Here is a 24,768-nt window from a genome sequence, read left to right on the forward strand (position 1 = left end):
AAAATGATGAAAAGTTCATAATAATTATGTATGTAAATCCAAACAATTTATATCAAAATTAATTTTAATAATAATTTTAATAATAATAATAATTCAAATTTGGAGGGTTTTGACATCATGTGTTCATAGTATAGCTCAGTAGATGACCTGAGCTAAGGCATAAATACACATCTACTGAAAACCAGTAATTTTAATAACCAAATGCATTTTAGTGTTTTACTTTTTCAAAACAGCAAAGTGCAGGAACTTTTCACGGAGTCCCAAAGTCAAACATTAAGTTTTATGTAATAATAATAATAATAATAATAAATAAAAGGTTTTTTTAAAGAAAAATTCACTAGGTATTCAAAATCGCAAGCCCTTTCTTAAATGCTTTCTTATAATTTGCCTTTTGTGAGTGTATTGTTGGCACATGAATCAAAAATCCCTATTAGACATTTATACTTCTGGTTCTTAATTATACAGCACAGATTCCACCGAGAAGGGATCTCTGGGTGCTAAAAGCTAATCAGATAATCTCAGAAAGTCCCTCTGACTGCCATTTAACATTTAATCATGCGTTAACCATAAATTAAGCATTCAGTCTCTGGCAGCCTTAGAGTAGTTTGGAAGTACAAGCTTGCTATTTACAATTCTGACCTGCCACCAAGCAGTCCAACCCACTTATAGAAAGTGAAAGCGTAAATGGTTGATACTTAAATGTAGGTTAATGTAAATTTAAATTGGTCTTTCAGATACCCATCAGTTGTAAGTTTCTCTATATTTTCACTTAATGTCTTTCAATGATCATAACTTTCAATGATCATAGACTTTCTTTCTATAGACTAGTCTATCAAAAACCAAAGCTACCCTACTTATGTTCCCTTCCTGTTGTGTCCTTGATTAGGCTAGAACACTCAGCCACGCATAAGTGATAATGGGCAAAAAGGGTTCATTATGAGACTCCTAAGAGTTAATTCTTAATCCAAATGTATTATGTGTGGCTAGTTGGCCCTTTTTAAGCATCACTCAAGAAATAATTAAGGTTCCCCAAACCCTGACACAGCCTTATGTTTAAGGATATTCAGGTAACCTGATTTTTATGACACTGATTTTATTGCACTTTCCAATAAATCCCCTTGCCTCTTGGTGAATGAGCTTTATCTCTTGAACTGCATAAACAATTTGTGTGTATGTTTTGTGTTATTAATATAGTTGATTGAGGTAACAAGGATCAGAAAGGCACCAGTTTCTCTAAAACCAACAGTTACTTGTTGAGACACAAAGCTCGGTTCTCATGTGCTATCTACTCATTATTCCATTCTATTAAGACATACCTCCTCCTTTCTCAGCCCTACACTTTCTCATTATCATCTATCCCACTGTGATGTTATCATCACATTTGTAAGTTACCATCCTCTTCTTCACCCTCCCACTTGGGTTTGGGAACTTCCTGCCTCCTGCTTGAATTGCAGCCCTGGGAGCTTCAATGTACTTCCCAAGGCCAAGGTCTGCCACCTCTCATTTGAGCATTTATAGCATGGCCAAGTTATTCTTCAAACAGTGTCTTCATCATGTCATTAACATAATCAGAAAGGTGAAAGGTTAACTAATACACATTATAGGTAGCTTATACACAGGAAATATATTCAGATGTAATCAGATACCATAGATACCAGCTTCAGCCACTCCTGCCTTCTCCCACAACCTCAGTTGTTATTCTAAACTGTTACCCTCCTCAATACTATGTCTGTCTCTGACCCTTAGACCCAAACAGATTATTTCTCTACTTTCCTACCTCAGCAGGGAACTTGAACTCACCAGATGTAAGCTAGGTCAGTTTTGTTCTTACAAACTTACCTACATTAGCTACAATTATTTTCTTCTCTTCTGTCACTGAAGAAAAGAGGTTCCTCTACCTGTTCATTGCTCACCCTTGTCTCTGAGTTGTGAGTTACAGAGTTACATTCTCCTCACACTCCCAACTAATATGCTTACAAGCTGTCTCCTCCCTGTTTCTTGTGTCTTTCCATTCCATTTCTAATGGTTTTATATCCTCATCTTACAGACCCACTCAATTTTCTCTTATCCTTAGAAAGTTTTCCTTGTCCTAATCTTCTGATTTTTTCCTTCCTTTCTTTTCCAGATTGTTAAAACAGCTGTCTACATAAAACTCCACTTGCTTATTTGACATTTGTACTGGTTTCTGTTTCTACTATTTTGCGGAAACTCTTCTAAACACTCTTGGAACAAGGTCACAAATTGTGATAGACAGATTTGTAAAATGCCCTGCTCCCAGTGATCTCCACCTCCTGCCATTCATGCTCTTGTGTAATCCTTTTCCCTTGAGGGTGAAATCCTTCTACCCAATATTTCAACGGTGATAGGAGGTGATTTTCATAATCAGGTTTCAAAAGACTGTGACTTCTCTATTCCTTTTTTGGCTTCCATTATTTGATGAAGCAAGTGGAAATTTTGGAGAGGCCCATGTGGCAAGAAACTGAAAGCAGCTTCTGGCTATCAGTCAAAGAACTGAAATCCTCTTTCCAACAACCCATGAGGAACTAAGTCCTGCCATGTGTGTTTGGAAGAGAATTCTTTTCCGTTTGTATTCATATGAAACCCAGTCTTGGTTGTCACCTTGAGTACAACTTTGTAAGACCGTAAGAAGATCCAGATAAGCCATGTTCATATTCCTGACACATGCAAGTTGGAAGCAAAGATTTAGGTTGTTTTGAGTTGGTCTTTCTGTCAATTCTTTATACTTCTCTTTCCGCATCTCCAAGCATCCTGAACTCCTTCCACTGGATTTTCTTCTGGATATATAGTTCATTGAGACATGGATTAAGAGCTTGTCTTCTACTCTCTTCTCCGGTCACTCTATGTCTTCTCCACTGAAGATCTCAGACTCCTGTTATTTGAACTAACATTTTCATCTCAGTATAAAACTCATGGATCTACTTGCTTACTACACATCTCTACTAGATATTTCTACTTCAAACTCAACATGCGCAAAATGAAATGCATTACTATCCCTTGACAATCTCTCTTAAGAACCATAACTGACCAATCATCAAGTGCTTGGCAATTTTGTCTCTTGAATCCAAACTTTGTCCACAATTCCCATTGCCTCTGTCTTAGTTATGGCCCACATTACCTCTTACCTAAATCATTTTTTAATACTTCCCGACCAAATTCTTGCTTCCATAGTTACCCTCCTAATGTCATCCTGTAGGAGAATGGCTTATCTAAAAGATATCTGATCATGTTACAGCACTGCCTAAAATTTTTCAATGACTCCTACTACCTGTAGTTAACAAAACAAAACAATGCAAACAAATAAAAACCCTGTCTTGAAGAAAAGATCCCCCTTGCTCACTCTCTGGTTTTGTTCCTTTTAATCACCCTTCTTCTTCTAGCCCTTTTCCCATGGCCTCAAAACCATCACACTATTTCTATTTGCCCAAACACAGTTAGTTATTTCAGGACCAGGAGTCTCTCTGCTATAAATCCTATTTTCCCCGTACTCAATTACTTGAAAAACTCCTTGACAATGCATCTCTGCTGTCATTTCTATTCAGTTTAGTTCAGTTAAGTGAATCGTGTGGATCAATTTCTATAGGCCAAGCAGAGGACTGGGTCCTGGAGGGACTACTAATTTAATAGAATTTTAGAAAACTAAAAGTTCAATGGCAGCACCCACAATGCTGTGAGATGGGCAATTAACCCAGATAGAGGATTCAGGGAAGATCTTCTGGAAGAGGTTTGTTATCAGTCAAAAGTCAGACATGATGAGTTGAATGATTTACATACTACTTAGTAGTATATAAGTTTAGTACTTAGGTCTTTTCTCCTTATATGTCTCTCTCTCCCATCTTTCAAGAATTGGCTGAAGATTTATGATGCACTGCATCCTCCTTCAACATGCTTCCTCTGTTGTATTGTGTACTGTGGCCACTTTTTGTTTTAATTACTATATTTTTAATTTAATCCTGAGCTTTTGAAAAAGTTAGGACTAAATCCAAGTTATCATTGTAGTTCCAGCATCCAGCATGATTTTGGTCATTTTATAAGTGCTCAATAATTGCTTTTTTTATTTAAAGTCAGGTTAATTGAGGTATAATTTATATATAGTAAAGTGAAATTTATATATACTAAAATGCATAAAATTTCACTGTACAATTCAATGAGTTTAATAGTTGTTTCTTGATTAAATTGCTTTTGTAATCTTTTGCCATCTGGGATTTCATAGGTAATATTCTATACATCAAAGAGTAAGCTCCAACCACTCACATAGCTGTTTATACATTGTGGGGACTCAGTAAGTAGCTCTTTAATAAATGAACAAGCCAACAAAAGTGTTTCCATGTTATCACCACATTGTTCACAAAGTAAGGGAATTATAAAACTTTTATACCTGAAGTAAAAAATGCAAGCATGGTTACAATACATTGGAAACTTATCTTAAATCGTTAAAAATAATTTTCCTATGTCTTAGAATCTAGGTTGGTCAAAACTATTTTAAAATTAAAATTGAATTTCTTGGCATTAATAATTTTATGTAGTAATTTGTTTGTAAGCTGCTTCAAAATCAAAATATCACTTACCTTCTGCTAACCACAATTTTAGAAATTATTCACAAGTAGACAATTACCCGTGCCAAAAATCACCTACAAAAATTTGGGCTGGGTTTTTGCCAGTCAGTATGCCAATTAATTACCCCACAAGGACTGATTGGCCCTGGATCAAGTAAAGCCTCATTGAAATTCAAGGCCACTCTTATCAGAGAGAAGACAGGAAAGAAAAAACAAAAACAAAACACAAGGAAAGCTTATAGGAGGAGAAAGCCTATTTCTTTCATGTTTCTTAGATTCTTACAGAATTCTGAAGAGTCTAGTCCACCTGAATAATCAGAACTGGCACACAGACTCCTCTTGCAGATGGACCAGGCTAGCACCACCCGAAAGGGAAAGCAGAGACCGTAGCTGCCATGCAGGTGTTTGGTACTGGGTTTGCCCTCAAACAGAAGGCAGTCTTGGGTGATGGTAGTGGGAGGAAAGAAATGAACTAGTGACATAAATCATAATTTTTCAAAGTGATATGCGTGTCAATTTCCCATTCAAGATAAACGAACACGGGGAACCATTATACTCTGGGGCTGATCAGTCTTTGATTTACAATCCATTTTTATTACAATGGAAGGTTTGAGAAGAAAAATGGTATAGCACTTTTCTTTTATCTTGTGTGTTTTTGGAAGAGGAAAAAAAAAAGACTGAAGTGGTTCATTTGCTTATTCTTCTTGCTATATCATCAAGTTCTCTCCTTCTTGGAGAGCAGTATTGTTCATTTGCACCGTTTACCGTTTAAGATTCATTTTTACCAGAGCCTCTACATCTAAATGCTCCCTTAGTATTTTGAAAGGCATTTCATTTTAATAAAGGCACTGGAAACCAGAAATAATTCAACAACTCTGGCCTTTAAATTTAAATTATTCTAGGATGAAAACTAAAGAGAATATCCAAATATTTGTATATGTTTATGGAAAACTCTCATATTCAACCTATTATAATTATACAGAAATCAATATAAGGATGATTTATCTATGCATGCTGCAATGTATTTTAATAAGAAACAACACTGAGTCGCGTTCTATTACTAGCAGCTATTCCAAAAAAGTAACTTTTAGGAAGTGTTATGGACTCCTGCACTAGACCAAAAACTTCTCCAAAGAAGAGAAATTATGTCCCTGGTAATTTCAGAGTTGTCACATAATAGATGCTAAACAAATGTGAAAGGGTGAATATTATAAGTGCATTTTAAAACAAAAAGCACTTTGTGCTGCATTGTACAATGAGAAAATAAGATCAGTAAAGTGTTATATGAATCAAAAGACAAATTAAACAAATTAAAAAAGTTCAACATATTTTTCTGACAATTATATTTTATCATCAGAAAATGTCCTTTATATTTGCAGGACTAAATGTCCCACACAGGTGATTTTCTACACATGCACACACACACAGATGCACATGTGCACGCATACCCATGCACGCCCATACACATACCCATGCACACCCAGGCACACACCCACACCATCTGCTACAAAGTTTAAGTCCTCCATCTCTCACAACACAGAAAAACTTGTTTGCAGTTTCAGAAAAATACATGTCTTAGCTTCTACAATTTACATCAAGTTTCCAAAGATTTGGAGGGCCATATTTTATCAAGGTGCTAGCTCTGATTCCCATAGGTTTCCTTATATCCCTTTCTTCTGCTTGAAGGAAACCTCTTCCAAATATATGACCTAGAAATAGAAGCCTGGCTCTACTCTGAGGTGGTTACTGAAGTCTGTATCTGTCCCACATCTTGTTCCAAGGATATCTGCTTTTTCCTATTTATGTTAGTGTGTAGAATACACAAAATTGTGTAGAATACACAAATATTACGCACTCCAAAAGAAGCATGTAGTAGAATCTTAGACAAGAATTCATGAAAACATGTATAATACACAGTGACATATGGATCAGTCAGCATCATATAAAGGCAGAATTATCAGGCACATACAGAAGGAATGACACTCAGGATTAATTCTTTCACACAGCACAGGAGAACAAGAGCCAAAATCAAACCACCTGTTAAAACAAGGTGGGCAAGTCAGAGTCCAAAGACCTGCAAGAGTAAGGTTTAGAGAAAATAGAAGCTTTAAAGGAAGACACACACACACACACACACACACACACGAACCAAAAGGCTCTAAATGTCATCTGGCAGAACAGTGAGGAAAATCAGAATCAAGTACATCAAAATAGGAATAAGCAATCAGTAGGGTGAAGTCCCTGGTAAGAAATACAACAAAAGCTCAGTCCAAGAGTCTTCATTCACTTCTGTGAAGAAAGTAGCTAGCTTGAATCAGCAATGTAAGTGGAAGATCAAAATCGAGCCAAGAACTATAGCACAGACTCCAGATAGATGCAGGAACTGACAGGCTGGAGTTGAAAACACGGACTCCATTTACAGAGGGAAGAAAAGGTGGGGTAGGCTCAGAAAAACACCCTACCCAAGGTGACAAAACACCCTGCTACGGCTGAGAAGAGACCTTCCAGCATTCTGTCCCATGGATCACACCAACTTACTTGAATAACGCTTTCCCAATAAAGAATGCTTTCTTTCTTTTCTTTTTTTCTAGAGAAAGTTGAAAGTCAGATTTCAATGAGAATTTCTTCATGACTAAGGACAACTGCCCTCCTCTGTCATAAATAGAAATGTGCATTTAGGTGAAATGGGACTGAGAATTTATTTGATGACAATTTTAAGCACTAGTTCTTAAAATTGTTACTGTCTCCTGATGTAGTTTGAGAAAGATATATTGAAGCTATAAGCTCTAATACTTGGGTGACTAGCAGCCATTACAGGCTGTTTTGGAGCATTCGTAGGGGACCTTATTTCACAAAAAAAAAAAACAATCTGTAAAGAAAATCACTAATAAGGATGATCTATTACCAAATAACCTCATCACCTGACAAAAAAATAGTCTCATGGTGACATTCTCATTCAATGATTTATTAAACAGCTTCAATATCCTTTCAATAGTATTTCTTTCACATTTTAAAACACAAAATACCATTGGAAGAAATAGACTCCATAAAAAAATCTGATTTTGAAATTATATCATTCTATTTGGAATTTCCGTTCTGCAGCAAAATAAAGTAAGTAAAATTTAGTAACAAGCAAATGTGATCCATACATCCTTATTGTATAGTCTTACTGTGAAAATAATAGTACTATTGAAAACTAACATTAGGGGCGCCTGGGTGGCTCAGTCGGTTAAGCGGCCGACTTCAGCTCAGGTCACGATCTCGCGGTCCTTGAGTTCGAGCCCCGCGTCGGGCTCTGGGCTGATGGCTCAGAGCCTGGAGCCTGCTTCCGATTCTGTGTCTCCCTCTCTCTCTGCCCCTCCCCCGTTCATGCTGTGTCTCTCTCTGTCTCAAAAATAAATAAACGTTAAAAAAAAAAATTTAATTAAAAAAAAAAAAAGAAAACCAACATTAAACCAGTCTTATAAAATAAGTGAAGGAGATTATAGTGTGAGAAAATTTTTAATTATTTAATTTCAAAATAAAAATGAACATATTAATTTTTTTTCATTTCTAGAATGTCACTATTGGTAACCTAATAGAACCTCCTAAATGAGGCCATTTCCCCTGTGTCTCACCTTTTCCTTCTCCATAAAGTCTATCAATTCCTGAAATGATCCTTCAGTAATTATGCTATAGATGTGACCTTGGATAGAAGTTAAGAACTCTCCTCTGGGGTCATACAACCTGAGTTCAAAACCCACATCTGCCAATAACCAGCTTGGGGATGTTTGAGAAAGTCACTTAATAGTTCCAAACTTATATTTGTTGTAAGGACTACGTGATACCAGAATTTTTAAGCATCTGATAAATACCTAATTATTATTAGGTACTGTGGGTTAGGGACATATAGGTGTAGTTGGTGTTTGTCTTTTAGGAGGCTACAAGCTAAAGAAGATTTATACATACGAAACAGCATAGAAACAAGTGCAAATGAAGTAGATACATGCAAAGAAAACACCAGAGTAAAGAGAGTTTCCTTGGTTGTATATAGCTAATCCTGGAGATCTTCGTGAAGTTTGTGGGCACTCTTCCACTGTTCATTGTTTCAAACCCGTGACACTTGGCTCCGATTCTTGGGTTTGTCTGTTGACACTAAGGTTTGATGGGTTATAGGATTCAATGGGATTTCATTCAGTGCAAATACAAAACATGGGAATTTAATGTCAGTAAAACAAACTGACTAATGGAGGATGAAAGCAGACAGACAAATTTTCCTCCCTTCCTCCCACTAAATATGTGGCTGCAGGACCTTGATAAACATCCCTTAAGATTTCCTCTAAGACTAAGCAGTCAGCTTATCATGAAGTTATAATAATCTTGGTAATACACTTATGTTTATTCTTTTTCTTCATTTCCATTTTCTCTTATACCTGTTTTCCTGGGATTGCACTGACCAATGAATTGTTAGCATAGAGATTTTGACCCAGATTCTATTTCCTAGAAAAGCCTGGCAAAAACAGAGGAGAACAAAGTGGCCCTAGAAAAGAGATATTCAAATATTTTGGGTTTGAACTCCCCACCAGTCTGAAGCATTTGCAGACTTATTACTGGTAGTAGGTAAATGGGGTGGTGATAACCCTCGGCATTAACTTGCGGTTAATTGAGATGCGATGAGTTTATGAGACACAGTGGCTGCCATGCTCATACTTGACAGGTGTCGTAAATATTGTTAGTGTCCCACCCCCAGATTTTCCGTGTCCTCTGTTCTCTTCCAAATGGCAATACCTACATCTGTGAGCCTGAATGTTTTGTTTTGTTTTGTTTTTCCTAGAAAGATAGGAAGCCTTGATGCTCGTGTGTACAGCAGATTGGAAGTACAGCAGGGAATGAGCACACCCACCAACAGTCTTCAACCAAAGACTCTTGAGAGCTGGTAAGTAACTACTTCAGTGCCCTTGTCATTGGGTAGACTAATTTTGAGGCATGGGTTTTACAGTTTCCCAGAGGCTGACTGTGGATTTAACTTCAAATGGCTACTATGATAGTTGGCTTATTGATGCACCTGTTATACATTCCCTTCCTTGCTGGTATAACATGTACTTCCTAAATAGGATTCATGTACTTGATCCTATTGTCAAGATCTGCTTCTGGGAGAATCTAAAGTAAGTCATTCAGTTTGGGAGAAATAATGATTATTTAATGCTTCCTTATGGAACATGGTGTTGGCTGGCTGCTTTTGATGGCATTGAATGCCTTCTGGGAAAAAAAATTTACAAATTAGTGAAATATCAATTAAGGCACATTGAAAAAGCCTGAGGGCATCTATAGTCACTTATCTTTTTCAGGCTGGATTTGATAGGGATGATGCCATGGAACTAGGCTCCCTAAGATCTAAACTTTTAATCATCACAAGCTGATGAACTAAAGACACACAGTGTTCACTGGGCTTCTTTGACTTTTAATGGTAACGTAAACCTGGGAAAACTGATCCAACCCAGTTATTGGGTAATTTGAAAGGCTACCCAGTTTCGAATGAGACCCGAAGCAAAAGAGGTTTTGTTAGTCTGTGCATGCTATGTTGCAAACTGCCTTGTTGTTCAGATCATGTGATCTAGCATATCAGTCATGTTAGAGGAATCCATGAGAAATAAAGAAGTAAGCTGAAACCTCTGGCGAGCCCTAATAGGAAAACTGCAGTACAGATGTAAAGACTTCTAGAGGAAGGCCATGCTCCCCATGTCAGAAAATACAAAACTACATTACAAATAGTTTGTGACTCTCTAATGTGTTTGAAGGGAAAGTGTGTACTTGAAAATGGAATGCCAAAGACTATGAAAATAGACTATGAGTATACCCATCATGAAATAACTATAACAGATTCACCAAGTCATAGCAGGAATCCATTGTAAAATGGGACTAATACATTCAAGATTGAACCTAGGAAAGTCCAGGTAGCATAAGTAGATTATATAACCAGATTGCTCATTCTCCTGCCTCTGTTGTGTCAATACTTCCTCACCTGACATCTTTGTTATCATTAAGTGTCTCTGAGATAGAGGAAAGCCTGGTTCACAATTAGGCAGCATAGATTTGCATTAGCTGAAGATGGAACACAGAGGTGGCCAAAAGTCCAAGGTAGAAAGAAATTCTTCCATTCTTCCATTTGTCAGAACTGCGATCAGTGTATTTAATCACTCATTTCATATGGAAAGAGAATTGGGTAGAAATAAATTCCCTTACTACTAAAAAACCCAAACTCCTCTCACTGAGACCATTGCTAAGTCTTATATGGGACTATTCTTTGAAGGCACAAGCCAATCACCTGTCAGGTCAATTATTTAAGACCTTTTCCACCCAGTAAAGGATAATAATTTTTCTTTATTGGAACCAGTAATGACTTACATGTGAGTTTGCCTTTCCTGTCCACAGTAACTCACCCATAACTGAAAGGCATATAGAATACCTAAACAATCATTATCACACTTGACACCATAATCCCTTGGTGCAAAGGACTTATTTTACACTACAGGATATGAGATCATGGTATCCACTGCCCATCATCTAGAAGATGGTATCCATTGCTCATCATCTAGAAGATGCCAATCTGATATAATGGTGGAGTAACCTATTGAAGGTTCAGCTGAAGTACTGGTTCAGGGGTAACATGCTACCAGTTAGGGTGCTGTCCTCTAGGATTTGGTGTATGCATTTTTCTAATAACCAACATATACTAAAGTCTAAAATATTTGGTCCAGGAACAAATAAATGGAAAAAGAATTTGCCCCATTTCATTATTACTCTCAGTGTCCCACTTGCAGACTTTGTTTTTCTTGCCCCCAAAGCTTAGGCACTGATTGCTTAGGGATTTACTTCCTGGGAATATTCCTTCTGCTAGGAGTCACAGGAATGGATCCATTGAAATAGAAGCTTCAAATTATTTTGGCCATTTTAAGGTCAACATGATGGTACTGGACCAGCAGGCAAAGAGACTGGTTTTATTATTATTGGACATTATTGGCATTATTGGACTGGTGGGGTAATCAACCCTGGTTATCATAAGAAGCCAAGGTTGTTGCTACACAGTAGAGAAAAGAAGGAGTAGGACTAAAACCTAAGTGCTTTTAAAACCTTTTCCTGCTTCATTTCTCAGTGATGAGTAAATGAGTCATTGTCACAACCATAGCCAGACAAGGATAATACAATTGAGAGTTCACAGCTCAGACAATGAAGATTAGGGTTTATCCCACCGGACAAGCAACTGTGACCACTGAAAGTGTTGGCCTTGAGTAAGGAAACCTTGAATGTGCTTTTGAAGAAGGAGGTAGTAATATTAGTTATGTATTCAGGGTCAGAAAAGTGGAGATTATAATACGGTCTGCTCTCTTTTTGAATATTTTGAGGAGACAGGAAATGACAACCTTCTGAAAGGATTGGACTACACTCAGGGAAGAAGGAGGTCATCTTGATTCCAGGCAAGACTCACATGTCATTAGAAGACAAGCAGCTCTGAGTAGCTAGGAAAATAGACTGCACCAGAGTCAGTGCTTCAAACACTGACCTTGACTTCTGGATAGGGCAATCCTAAGAATAGCTCACATATTTCACAGTCTTGAGATTGTTGCCCCTGCCAGAGTTAGAGACCAAGAGTGATCCCAGGGAGGCTGTTCCTGGTCCCTTAGTTGGTTAGCAGGCATATACTTGTCTCTTACTCAGAACACAGCAATATGTATTTAGGTATGTGGGTCAATGTGAAGTTTTGTTTATTTGTTTATTTTTACTCTGGGTTGCAATTTACAAGTTTGAAAGCCATTCTTCTGTGGCACACTGGTTCTCAACCAAGAGAGGAGTATCAGAATTGTGGGGTATCATCTCAAACTAGACTTCCTCCCATGCTCTTCTTGTTTTCCACTTCACTCATTCATTAAAATTCTTGCTATAGCAGTCAATAATTGCAGATTGCAGTTATTGCAAGCTGAAGTAGATTTTAAGAAGTAAAAAGAAAATAATTACACTTTATTTTAACATTTTTTTAATGTTTATTTTTGAGAGAGAGACGGAGCGTGACCGGGGAGCAGCAGAGAGAGAGGGAGTCACAGAATCTGAAGCAGGCTCCAGGCTCTGAGCTGTCAGCACAGAGCCTGTTGCGGGGCTTGAACCCAGGAACCGTGAGATCATGACCTGAGCCAAAGTCGGACGCTCAAATGACTGAGACACCCAGGTGCCCCTAATTACACTTTATTTATTTTAATTTTTTTCTTCAAATTTATTTAAATTGCAGTTAGTTAACATATAGTGTAATATTGTTTTCAGGATTAGAATTTAGTATTCACCACTTACATGCAACACTCAGTGCTCAACACAAGTGCTTTTCTTAATACCCATCGTTCATCTCACCTATCCCCCACCCACCTCCCTCCATCAACCCTCAGTTTGTTCTATCTTTAAGAGTTTCTTATGGTTTGTTGCCCTCTCTTTCTCCCCACCCCTTCCCATAGGTTCATCTGTTTTGTTTCTTAAATTCCAGATATGACTAAAGTCATATGGTATTTGTCTTTCTCTGATTAACTATTTCTCTTAACATAGTATATTCTAGATCCACCCACATTTTTGCAAATGGCAAGATTTCATTCTTTTTGATGGCTGAGTAATATACCACTGTATGTACACTACATTTTCTTTATCCATACATCAGTTGATAGACAGATATTTGGGCTCTTCCCACAGTTTGACTGTTGTTAATAATGCTGCCATAAACATTAGGTGAAGGTGCCCCTTTGAATCAGTATTTTGTATCCGTTGGGTAAACACCTAGTGGTGCCATTGCTGTATTGTAGGGTAGTTCTATTTTTAACTTTTTGAGGAAATTCCATACTGTTTTCCAGAGTGGCTACACTGAAATGGGAGAAGAAATGTGAAAATGACATATCTGATAAAAGGTTAGTATCCAAAATCTATAAAGAACTTATCAAACTCAACACCCAAAAAACAAATAGTCCAGTGAAGTAATGGCCAGAAGACATGAATAGACATATTTCCAAAGACGACATCCAGATGCCTAACAGACACATGAAAGGATGCCCAATATCACTCATCATCAGGAAAACACAAATAAAAACCACAATGAGATACCACCTCACAACTGTCAGAATGGCTAAGATTAACAACACAAGAAACAAGTATGGACTTTATTTCAAAATTAATTTTCAAAATGTTCTTCGGCATGGTTTTCATATTGCTTGTATAATAAGCAGAGACACAAAAAATTAAAGGAAGAATGAGAAACAGTGCTGTGCTGAAAGGTAGCAAAAATTGTATGGTCTGCATCTTTTAAGTTAGAAGTTAGGATTGCTTTATGGAATTAAAGATGTTACCCCATAACATAACTTCACATGGGGTCAGGCTCAGGGAGAAATTATCTAGGGGAAACATTACTCTGTCGAATCTGCCTCCTCTGCCCCCAGAATCTTAGGACTCCTGTTCCACACTTCATCCCTAGAATCCTCCTCTTGACATAAGACAATGAATCAGACACCTCACAGAAACCAGAAAGGTGAGTACACAGTTGGACTTTTCTGCTCAGCACTACCAGCAGTAGGAGCTGCTTCTGTGATTGGCTAGCTAGAATAATACAGGCAAGGAGCAACGAGACAGAATAGAACAGAAATGCAAATGTTTCCAAACTATGAAGGGGTATAGAGGTCATTAAAGCATCAAGTTTAATTGTAAAAACTTTGTAGTCTGGAAAAAAAGAGAATTATTCCAGACATCATGAATATGTTTGACACTGGGAAGTCAGTTTGATTCTCCAGTTTTCCTTACTTACTCTACTAATTCCAAGGTTATAAAGAATATTAAAGGGGATATTGAAGAGACTCTGAAGAAAATAATAGAAATGTAAAGTTTTATTGTCATTATAGGGCCACACTTTTTCACAATGCAGAAAGACCTCAAATACTACCAACTTCTGAGGGATAGGCCTGATTTCCTTATTTATTATAGGCATTTATATAGGCATAAATATATTATATATATATATATATATATATATATATATATATATTATATAGGCATTTACTCCTCATTTCTATTTTTACTCTTTTGTCCCTCCCAACCTCTTTAACTCTCTTCTTTCCTTGTCTCCCTCCTAACCACTCCCATTGAATGAAAAGAAAAAGCATATTTACCACTAACCTACTTATATGTAGTTTATTTCCAGTATGTTCTCTCCATTGGTAACATTTACTTTTAAGGGAGAAGGGGAAGACAGAGACCAAACAAAAGACACAAAAGCAAACAAAAACCAGACGTTATCCCTGCCACCTCTCTTTTGGGAATATTGGGAGCAAAGACTTGTATTTCCTTTTCAAGGTCATTTCATGTTTGTTATCATTGGCTTGTAGCATGATAGCCTCCTGCTCTCTGGTGCTTTTTTAAGTTTAAATTAGTTTCCAATAAAGACGCTCTTGCACCTTGCAGGGGGAAAGCATTGTTTTTAATACACTTGTAACTAATCCTGCCAGTCCTTGGGGAGTTTCAAAGGACCTCAAAGGCGATAGTTCTCTACCCGGGAGCAAAGAAGCCATTATAGCTTGTACTGGAAGATTTAATAGGTGTCATAATTTATCATGTAAACCGAAAAGTGTTTCTTAATTAAGTGCGTACGTTAATGAATTTTTTAATTTGATCCCTGTAAGTACCTTGCTATACTAATTGCAATATTCTACACATTAGTCATCCGCTGTTGCCCTTGGCTATTTTCTACCCTGAGAGGAAGAGAAAGAGAGCTTTTCAGTTAAAGTTCATTTAACTCTTTCCACCCAACAAATTAGATTTAGTCTTACTCACACTGGAGTGACAGCTGTGGTTCAATTTCTCTGAGCTTTCAGGGTTCTTGAATGTAAGAACCAGCTGCAATTTCTGTCATTTTTCAGTCATAGGAAGTGAGGGTAACTACTGCTCAGCAAGCGAAGCCCTGCCCCTTCCTAAGGGGGCACGTTGCATGGTTCTCCTGAGAGAAAAAAAAGTATATAAGGGCCAAGATGGAGAGAGGAGCCACACACAGCTTCTTCTCTTCTGCTGTGAATTCTCTGCAGTGTGGTTAATGAAGGGCTGAAATTCAAACAATATTTGCCAAACTCAAAAGAATTAAGGAAAAATAAAACAAGTGTATCTGCTTGACTGGATATGATATCTATGACGAATGAAACAGTATTTGTAATAATAAGGGAAGTGCATATGATATAACATGATGTCCAAAAGTACAATATACCATTATGGTACAATATTATTACAACTGTGAAAAACACCAAAAAAAATGTTGATAGGGAAAAAAATTAGCAAATTATATGCTCAATCATATTGTGACTGTCCTCTGGCGATATGGTTATGAGTAATTTTTTCTTTCTCTATATTTCTGAATTTCCCAAATGTAATATAATGCTGATATGTAATAGGGGAAAACGCTTTATTTTAAAAAAAGCTGGTATAAATATCATATGAGGGCTTTAGGCTTGAGACTTGAGTTTAGTGAGAGATGCTCCCCATTTAGATAGCTATTATATAGCTTTTAAAATTTTTTCATACATTCAAAGTTATCCATAGTTAACAACAACAACAACAAACCCAGTCACAAGGTATTATTAAAGAAGGATTAAAAACAAAAAGCCACCAATTCTTGGCTTTTCTCTTTTAACCAGTTTTTTTTGTAATGTTCTTGTTTTTTTGTTGTTGTTGTTTGTTTTTTTTAGTTTTATTTCTGAGACAGAGACAGAGCATGAGTGGGGGAGGGGCAGAGAGAGAGGGAGACACAGAACCCGAAGCAGGTTCCAGGCTCTGAGCTGTCAACACAGAGTCTGATGTGGGCTCGAACTCACAAACTGTGAGATCATGACCTGACCCGAAGTTGGATGCTTAACCAACTGAGCCACCCAGGTGCCCCATCTTGGCTTTTCTCTTTAAGTGGACATATTGGAATATTCAGGAGGAGATAACTGTATTGTAATAAATTTTATTTGTTTTTCTTGCATTCAGAGACACACACTTTCTCTTTTATGTCTTATCTATAATAACTGATTTACAAGATTAAGCTGCATAAGAAAATCAACACATTAAGAATATGAATAAAAATATCATTTAATAGACATGGGTACCATGCCTTACTTTTTATACATTTATATTTAACAAAGAACTCTTGTACTATGAGCCCATGTTAGCACATCAAGTGAATAATATTGTCAAATGAAATATAGGATGCCCTGTTAAATTTGAATTTCAGATGAACAATGAATATTGTTAATGTAAGTTTGTTGCATTATTTGCTAAATCCAGTAATCCTACAAATGAAGGCATTAGGATGCATCAGAGTTAACTAGACAATTGCTGTTTGCTTAATACACATAAATTTTCCTCTTCATGGGTGGAGGCCCAGTAAGTCAAAAATAAGAAATCCTATTCCCAGTGATTCTTTATAAGAACCACAAAAGGTAGTGTTTGCAAATTACTGTCCCAAAGCAGTACTACTCAGCCCCTAGTGTGCCTAAGGATCACCTGAATATCTTGTTCAAATTTAAATTCTCATTTATGACGTATGTTGGAGAGTTGGGATTCTGCATTTCTACCAAGCTCCGGGGAGATGATGATGCTGCTGGTCCTTGAACCAAATTTCAGGTAGAAAGACAATTTAGATAATTTCTGATGTCTCTGTTAGGTTTCAAATTTGTTGATTCCATGATTCTCTTTTTACATGTAGTTTATTTTATTAAATACATTTTATTAAAATTTGATTTTCAAACAAATGACAAATTTTCGGTAACCTAATTCTCACGTAGCACATTGGAACTCAGAATCCATTATGGTACTGCAATGCCAGACTTTCATTGTGATTCTTGTTTTGACCGGGTAGTGGCAATGTAAGTCCATCATAAACATCAGAACTATGGTATTTTCATTTGTGAAATTTATTTTTCATCCATTTATTTATTAATGAATACTTCTTGAATCCCTACTATGTGCCAGTGCTGTTGCTCAGCACAGAAAACTCATCAGAGAAGTCTATGAGCTTATTTAAAATGGGAATTTGGCCCGTATCTCTGATTTTGTGATCCCTCCACTCATCCCCTTCACCTTTATGGTCAGCTTGCTTGCTTCCCAGAAACTTTGTGTTAGAATTTGCTTTTCCTCTGCATCTTTTCATGGTTGGCTTCTCACCACCGAAATCTCAGGTCACAATGTCAGCTCTTTTGAGAGTGTGTCTCTGATTTTTCTATCAAGAGTCAATCCCAGGGGCACCTGGGTGGCTCAGTCAGTTAAACGTCTGACTCTTGATTTCCACTCAGGTCATGATCTCACAGTTGTGAGATTGAGCCCTGCATCAGGCTCTGCACTAATGGCACAGAGCCTGCTTGAGACTCTCTCTCCCTCTCTCTCTCTCTCTCTCTCTGCCCCTCCACTGCATGCTCTCTCTCTCTTTCTCAAAATAAGTAAACATTTTTTTAAAAAGTTCATCCTATACTCTCCTGTCACTTATGTATGATATTAGTATGTTTTATGATCTCACATTCACTTTTCTTATTTATGCATGTATATGTTTATGTATCCATGTATGTGTTTTTACATCACTCTATGCCATTAGCACCTGACACTTATAAACAATATTTGCAAGTTTCAGCCACTGTGACACTCCATAAATACTTTTGCATAAGCTGAGTTTTTTTTAAATCTAAACCCAAATCAGTTGAAATTTACATGTGTGTAAGCAGAACTAAAAACTTTAAGAATGAGAAGGCAATTTTTGTGAGAGTTTGGTTTTTTTTTTCCAATTTTTGTTTTTGTTTATTTATTTTTGAGAGTGAGAGAGAGAGAGAGCACAAGCTGGGCAGGGGCAGAGAGTGAAAGGAAGACACAGAATCAGAAGCAGGCTCCAGGCTCTGAGCTGTCAGCACAGAGTCTGATATGAGGCTAGAACCCATGAGCCATGAGATCATAACCTGAGCCAAAGTTGGACGTTCAACCGACTGAGCCACCCAGGTGCCTTTATACAAGTTTTGTTCCTTTATACAAGTCCATCTGGAATATTCAGTAACTGTGTAATTCATTGTGTCACCTTGCATATTTACTATACATTATCATTAGGGCCGTATACAAATAGAATTTATATTAAATTGGTCTTGTGTATTCCTAATGTCATCCCATTTTGTGCACTATTTTTCTAAACATTTCTAGAAAAAGTGAGAAATTGTAGTGTAACCCAACATAGAGGTAAAATTATTTTTCTTTATGCCAAAACAACCACAATTAGATGTAGTAGAACAGAGACATGGAGAGAGAGAGAGTGAGAAAGTACAGAAAGAGAAAAGATTCCAACATTATTAACAACTCTCATTTTTAAATGGCACAAATGAAAAAGTATAAAAAGCAGCCTCAATAAGTGCAATAAAGCAATATCTGAGACCTAATTTTCTTTTGAGAATTTGCTCGATAGTTACACATATGTGTTACAAGATGTAAAGTCACCTTATGCCTTTAGGTTATGCAGTGGACATTAATATATTTCTGGAATTAAGGCCTTGGGTATCATAATTAAGTGAAGAGACTAGAAGATCCCCCTCAATAAAATTTAGGCTCTAATATATGGCAGCGGGACTCCTAATTCAGTCACATTGTCACTTAATCAGAACCCACATGTCAAATCCTGACCATCAGACTCCAGAAGCTATTGGCCTAATTATTGACCAGGCCACCAAGACTCACAAGCGAATCAGCCAGCATACTCTGCAAAGCTGAAAACTCCATTATCAGTGTCTTCCAACTGTGCTCTGAATACATTATTGATTCGTTTTAGCTGCAAGTTCTCCTGACAAGCTTATGCGTGCAATTAAGTGGATTACATGGAACGTGTTAAATAGCCTAAGAACTTCTTAGGATGGGAAGTCGGAGCATCACCACTGATTCGCTCACTCAACTCACCCATTCACAGGCAGGATATAGGAAATTAACAGGCACCATACAACATCCTGTATTTCACAGGAGGAAAGTGCTTTGTGTGGTAGTCTGTCTCTTGCTTCAAAAAATAGTCAAACAGTTTTGCCTCATAGTTCTCTGTTGTGATAGATGAAATACAGTCTGACACCACTGTCTATTGTACTAGTATGTTTTTACAAAAGCAGGCACCAACTAAATCCTTACTATTTCTGTTTTCATTTCAAAACAGTTTATGCGATCTAGGTATTTGATGGTTTAGCATCAGAAGGTGTTTTCCTTCTGGAAAAAAAGAAAAAAAACTTTTTTCTCTCTGCTTTGTAAATATTTTAATGAAAACCCCTAATTAAATATAGGCAAGTCCAAGGATGATGTGAAGAAGGTCTCACTGACAGATAGGTAAGCCTTTTATAGGGTCTATATAAAATATAAGATCTTTCAGCATCTTCAGAAACATTAACAAGGTCTAAGAAAATAAGATTTTGATGCATACCCTAAGTTGTTGTTGCTGTTGTTGCTATTCAATGTAAACATGAGCCAGAAATGAAGCCACTCTGAATATAATGAAGTATAGTGATCAGTGATATGTTAAAGCACTACTACTCTTTTTATGAGCTCTGGTCAAAGATGGGAAGCATAGTAACTGTAGCCAACTTGAAGTTCCTTAGGAAAGAAGCTCTGAGAAAAATCATGTAACTTCTTTTGGTGTAGCTTTAGTTGTAAGTGAAATGGTATGATATAGGATGAAAAACCAAGAAGATACAAGAAGGATAACCTAATAATAGTGTCAGTCATATTACACTCCAATATTTAAGATCTGCTCCTTGGGAGAGAAACTCTGATTATGGCCAATGATGTTACACATTGTAACTAGGGTGTAGCCCAACCTCTTACTATTAGACCTCATAAAGACTGAATATGCTATGGGTGACCAAGAGCTTCTCTGGTTCTCCGAACAATAAAGTATTAAGACGGTAAAAGGCTCTCAGGTTCTAATCACCTATCCAGAAAACACTTAGCTTGTATTCCTTTAGCTAGCTTCAGTATCTTGTGTGGCTATGTTGTGGTTAGAAACAGGTCAAGGATAAAAGTTAATACTAAATAGGCTTTAAACAAAGATTTTTAATGTTTTTGTTTATTTTTGAGAGATAGAGAGACACAGAACATGAGCGAGGGAGGGTCAGAGAGAAAAGGAGACATAGAATACGAAGCAAGCTCCAGGGTCTGAGCTGTCAGCACAGAGCCCAACGTGGGGCTCAAAATCGCAAACCTCAAGATCATGACCTGAGCCAAAGTTAGACGCTTAACCGACTGAGCCACCCAGGAGCTCCCTAAATACACTTTTCTTGATAATCACCTTGGTGTAAAAAAAAAAAAAAAAAAATCACCTTTGTAGAATTGAATAATTGGTCTGGGTACCATTTTAAAAAATTAGTTCTTGATTTTATTTTTTTTTAAAAAGGAAGATAATTTCTACTTGAAATAGAAAACAACTTAAGTAGGAAGTGTAAAAAGCGTAGGCCTACCTTGCTCCATCACTGGACTGTAGTCTTTGTTAGGGCGGGAAATATTTCTATCTTATTCACCACTACATTCCTTAAGAGAAGATTTTGATGCTAGATGACGTTCTAGCATCTAATTTTTTGATAAAATATAGCCCTATTACACAGATACAAGTGAAAGGAATCATAGACGTCAGCTTTTATAAACCTTTCTTTTATTAACTATGGTTTCCTATTGTTTTTTTTTAAATTTTTTTTTCAACGTTTATTTATTTTTGGGACAGAGAGAGACAGAGCATGAACGGGGGAGGGGCAGAGAGAGAGGGAGACACAGAATCGGAAACAGGCTCCAGGCTCTGAGCCATCAGCCCAGAGCCCGACGCGGGGCTCGAACTCACGGACGTGAGATCGTGACCTGGCTGAAGTCGGACGCTTAACCGACTGTGCCACCCAGGCGCCCCGACTATGGTTTCCTATTGAATGAAGTTACTGGGACTATTTTGACATAATAAACTAAGTTTTGTACACTTTTCTGAAAATGCATCCAAGTCATCACAGTTAGCTAAAAATAGTACTTTCAACTGTACTTTTACCTTTTATCAGTATTGATAGAAAAAGTAGGCAAAGTATTGGAAAGGAAAGCTTATTGTCAGAGCTAAGTTAATATATCTACTTCCACTTATCAAGTCAAATGAAAACCAGTGTTGATATGGATGGAATCACTGAATGCTGAGTCTGAAAGGAAATGCATTCAGAGTCCTTTTCCTTTGGTTCATGTAAGAATCCACCTAAGCCATACCAGGGATGTATGTCTGTTTAAAGTCTTCAGAAAACATTACACAGTATTCCTCAGACCCTGCGGCAGGGTCTTTCAAACTACTTTCATAAACCCACAGAATTAATAAAGCCTTGTTGTCACATCTGTATATATTAGCTATGAAAAGTAGACTTTTCACAAGCTGAGTTAAAAGTCATAATAAAATTATATAAAAATTGTATATTTGGTTTCACATAAAATACACCTTATCACACATTCTGGTAAAAAGTCCAAAAGCGGTTTTCATTCTACCTTCATTACCTGTGTAAATCAAAGGTAGTCACACCCTCTGGGGATTTCATTCTCCTCACTTTTGTAATCTTGGCAGTGATACGCCTAACCAGTGGATTAGTGTGAGAACAAACTGAGGTAATACGGGAAAAGGATTTAGCACATGGCCTGGCATGAAGTCACATCTCTATAATAAATTGGTAATAATTATTTTATTAATAACTTCTAAAACTTGTGTTTGATGGATTTCTCAGAAGGTATTCCTCTGAATATTTCAAGTCAACTTTTGTTTGCTTCCTATCACCTAGTGACTAGGAGAATCGAAGATGAAACCTTTCATGGTCTTGAGGCAAAGTTTGGAAGAAGATAAATTACACTTACGTTTGTGGATACCGTGTTGTATCAGCAAGTGATACAAGACAGCCTTAACCTGCCCCTCAGCTTGACTAATCTTCCTGACTATAGACCCCTGGCCTCTCTTAGAGCATTTATTTCAGAAAACTTGCCATTTTAAAACGCTCTCTCTTTCCCTCTGAGACATAGATCTTCTCCCAGCTTCTTGGCACTTTTACCACCCAAGAATGTCTTTCTGGAGGATTTGGGGAACCATCTCTTTGAAATGTAATCGCAAAGATACATTTATCTCACAGTCTCTGCAGGAGGGTAGGAACCAAACCTTTATAAGCACTAATTAGCAAGCACAAATGGCCTAATCAAAGCAGCCCAGTCCCCTTTAACATTCTCCAGGACTTTCCCACTAGCTCACCCCATGCTTAAAAACCCTTCTGCCTTTTGTTTCAATGGAGTTGAGTTCAATCTCTCTCACTTATCGCACTATTATTGACCCCTGTTGCAACAGTCTTAAATAAAGTCTTCCTTGCCTGTTTAACACTGTGCAGTACAATTTTTTTTCAAAGTGCTTTGAAGAGTTTTTTCAAATTATATTTTGCAGAAGTGTGATAAAATGAGATTTTAATGCTCTGAGTACAAGTGGTTTGACTTGATTATTATAAAATATATTTCATAACATTAGAAAATATTTCACCTATGAATGAGATTTCCACTATATAATTTTTTTTTTAATTGAGAGAGCACAACCAAAAAAGGTAGGCAAGAGTAAGATGTCCTGAGAAGATTTGGTTTTATGAGAATCTGTCCCACATGCTCTGCATAAATTTCCACACACTCTCAAGACTTTGACTCTCTTCAAGGTTGCAAGAAAGCATAACTGCTAAGTTTTAACTACCCATTTTATTAATAAAACCAAAGGATTTTACTTACCAAAATATATTTACTCTGTGATCTAGATAAATACCTACCTAGAAATCATTTTCTCTCCTTTTCATTAACAAAAACTGAGTGCTTTCATTTTGTGGTTATGCTATTCTGCTTTTCTGTTGTATTGTCCCCTTATATTCTAACAACTATAACCCAAATCCTTTAAATGTACCAATATTTCATGTGTACAGTTACTTCTAATATATAACTTACCCAAAACATGGTCAGTCCCAATGTTCAATGTATATTATATACAATCTCCGAAATCCGTAGAACCAAAAAAACAAAACCAAAAATCTTCCTCATACTTAGTCTTCACATGCCATATCTTCTGGCCTTTTCTGGGACTTAAAAACAATTTTTTTAATGTTTATTTATTTTTGAGAGAGAGAGAGAGAGGGAGAGCACAAGCAGGGTAGGGGAAGAGAGAGACGGAGTCACAGAATCTGAAGCAGGCTCCAGGCTCTGAGCTGTCAGCACAGAGCCCGACGCGGGGCTCGAACCCACGGACCGTGAGATCATGACCTGAGCTGAAGTCGGACTCTCAACTGACTGAGCCATCCAGGTGCCCCTGGACTTTTCTGGGACTTTAAGAAAAAATTAATAATTGAGTCATATTTGCTGTGAGGCCAACCAAAGCCCATGTTAGAAATTGCTATCAATAGATGAAATGCCACTATGTTCCAAGCAGTTGGAAATCATTGCTTTCCCATGTGGCTGTGAACATTGCCCTTTGCTTCCTGTAGATCAAGGATTCAGATTTATTTTAGACATTAGTGGGTATGCGTGGTCTTTCCACATGCTTCTCAACTTCAGAGTTTCAGTTTAGAGCCAGAGAAAGCCCCTCCTACCTTCCTCCACTACCAAGAACTGAGAGACTGAGGAGGTCCCAAGTCCCCTCCAGCAATCATTTTCAGAATCCATGCTTTTCCTTTTTCTCTTACTTTTTATGGTTATCAGGGAGCAGGGGAGAGTGATCTTCTCCCATTAACTTTTGCTTCCCCAAAGTTCTCCATTCTGGTGACCTGATAAATTGCACTTGTCTCTGACAAAGATTCAGTCACATTCACGCAGAGAAGCCACACCAAATGGGCCTGCATGCGTCAAATGCTGACACACCTCACTCTACCCCTTCTCTATTGTCAAAGTGATTACTGCTCTGTTAATGGAGGAGGAACAAAGCTATAAACAAAGCTAGCCACTGACCTTAGCAGAGTCACTAGCCAGGTTGGGGGAAGCTATACTTTTTGTTTTTGTTTGTTTTAATTAAAAGAAAGAGAACAAGGTATTATACTATGCAAAGACCAAAGGGATCTCAATATACCCTAAATCTATATTTAAGCAGATATCCCCCTCCTCAACTCCTCAACAGCATATGCCAATGTCTCCTTTAGCTCACAAGAGCCAA

Source organism: Lynx canadensis, chromosome B1 (genome assembly GCF_007474595.2).
Source record: "Lynx canadensis isolate LIC74 chromosome B1, mLynCan4.pri.v2, whole genome shotgun sequence".
NCBI lineage: Eukaryota > Metazoa > Chordata > Mammalia > Carnivora > Felidae > Lynx > Lynx canadensis.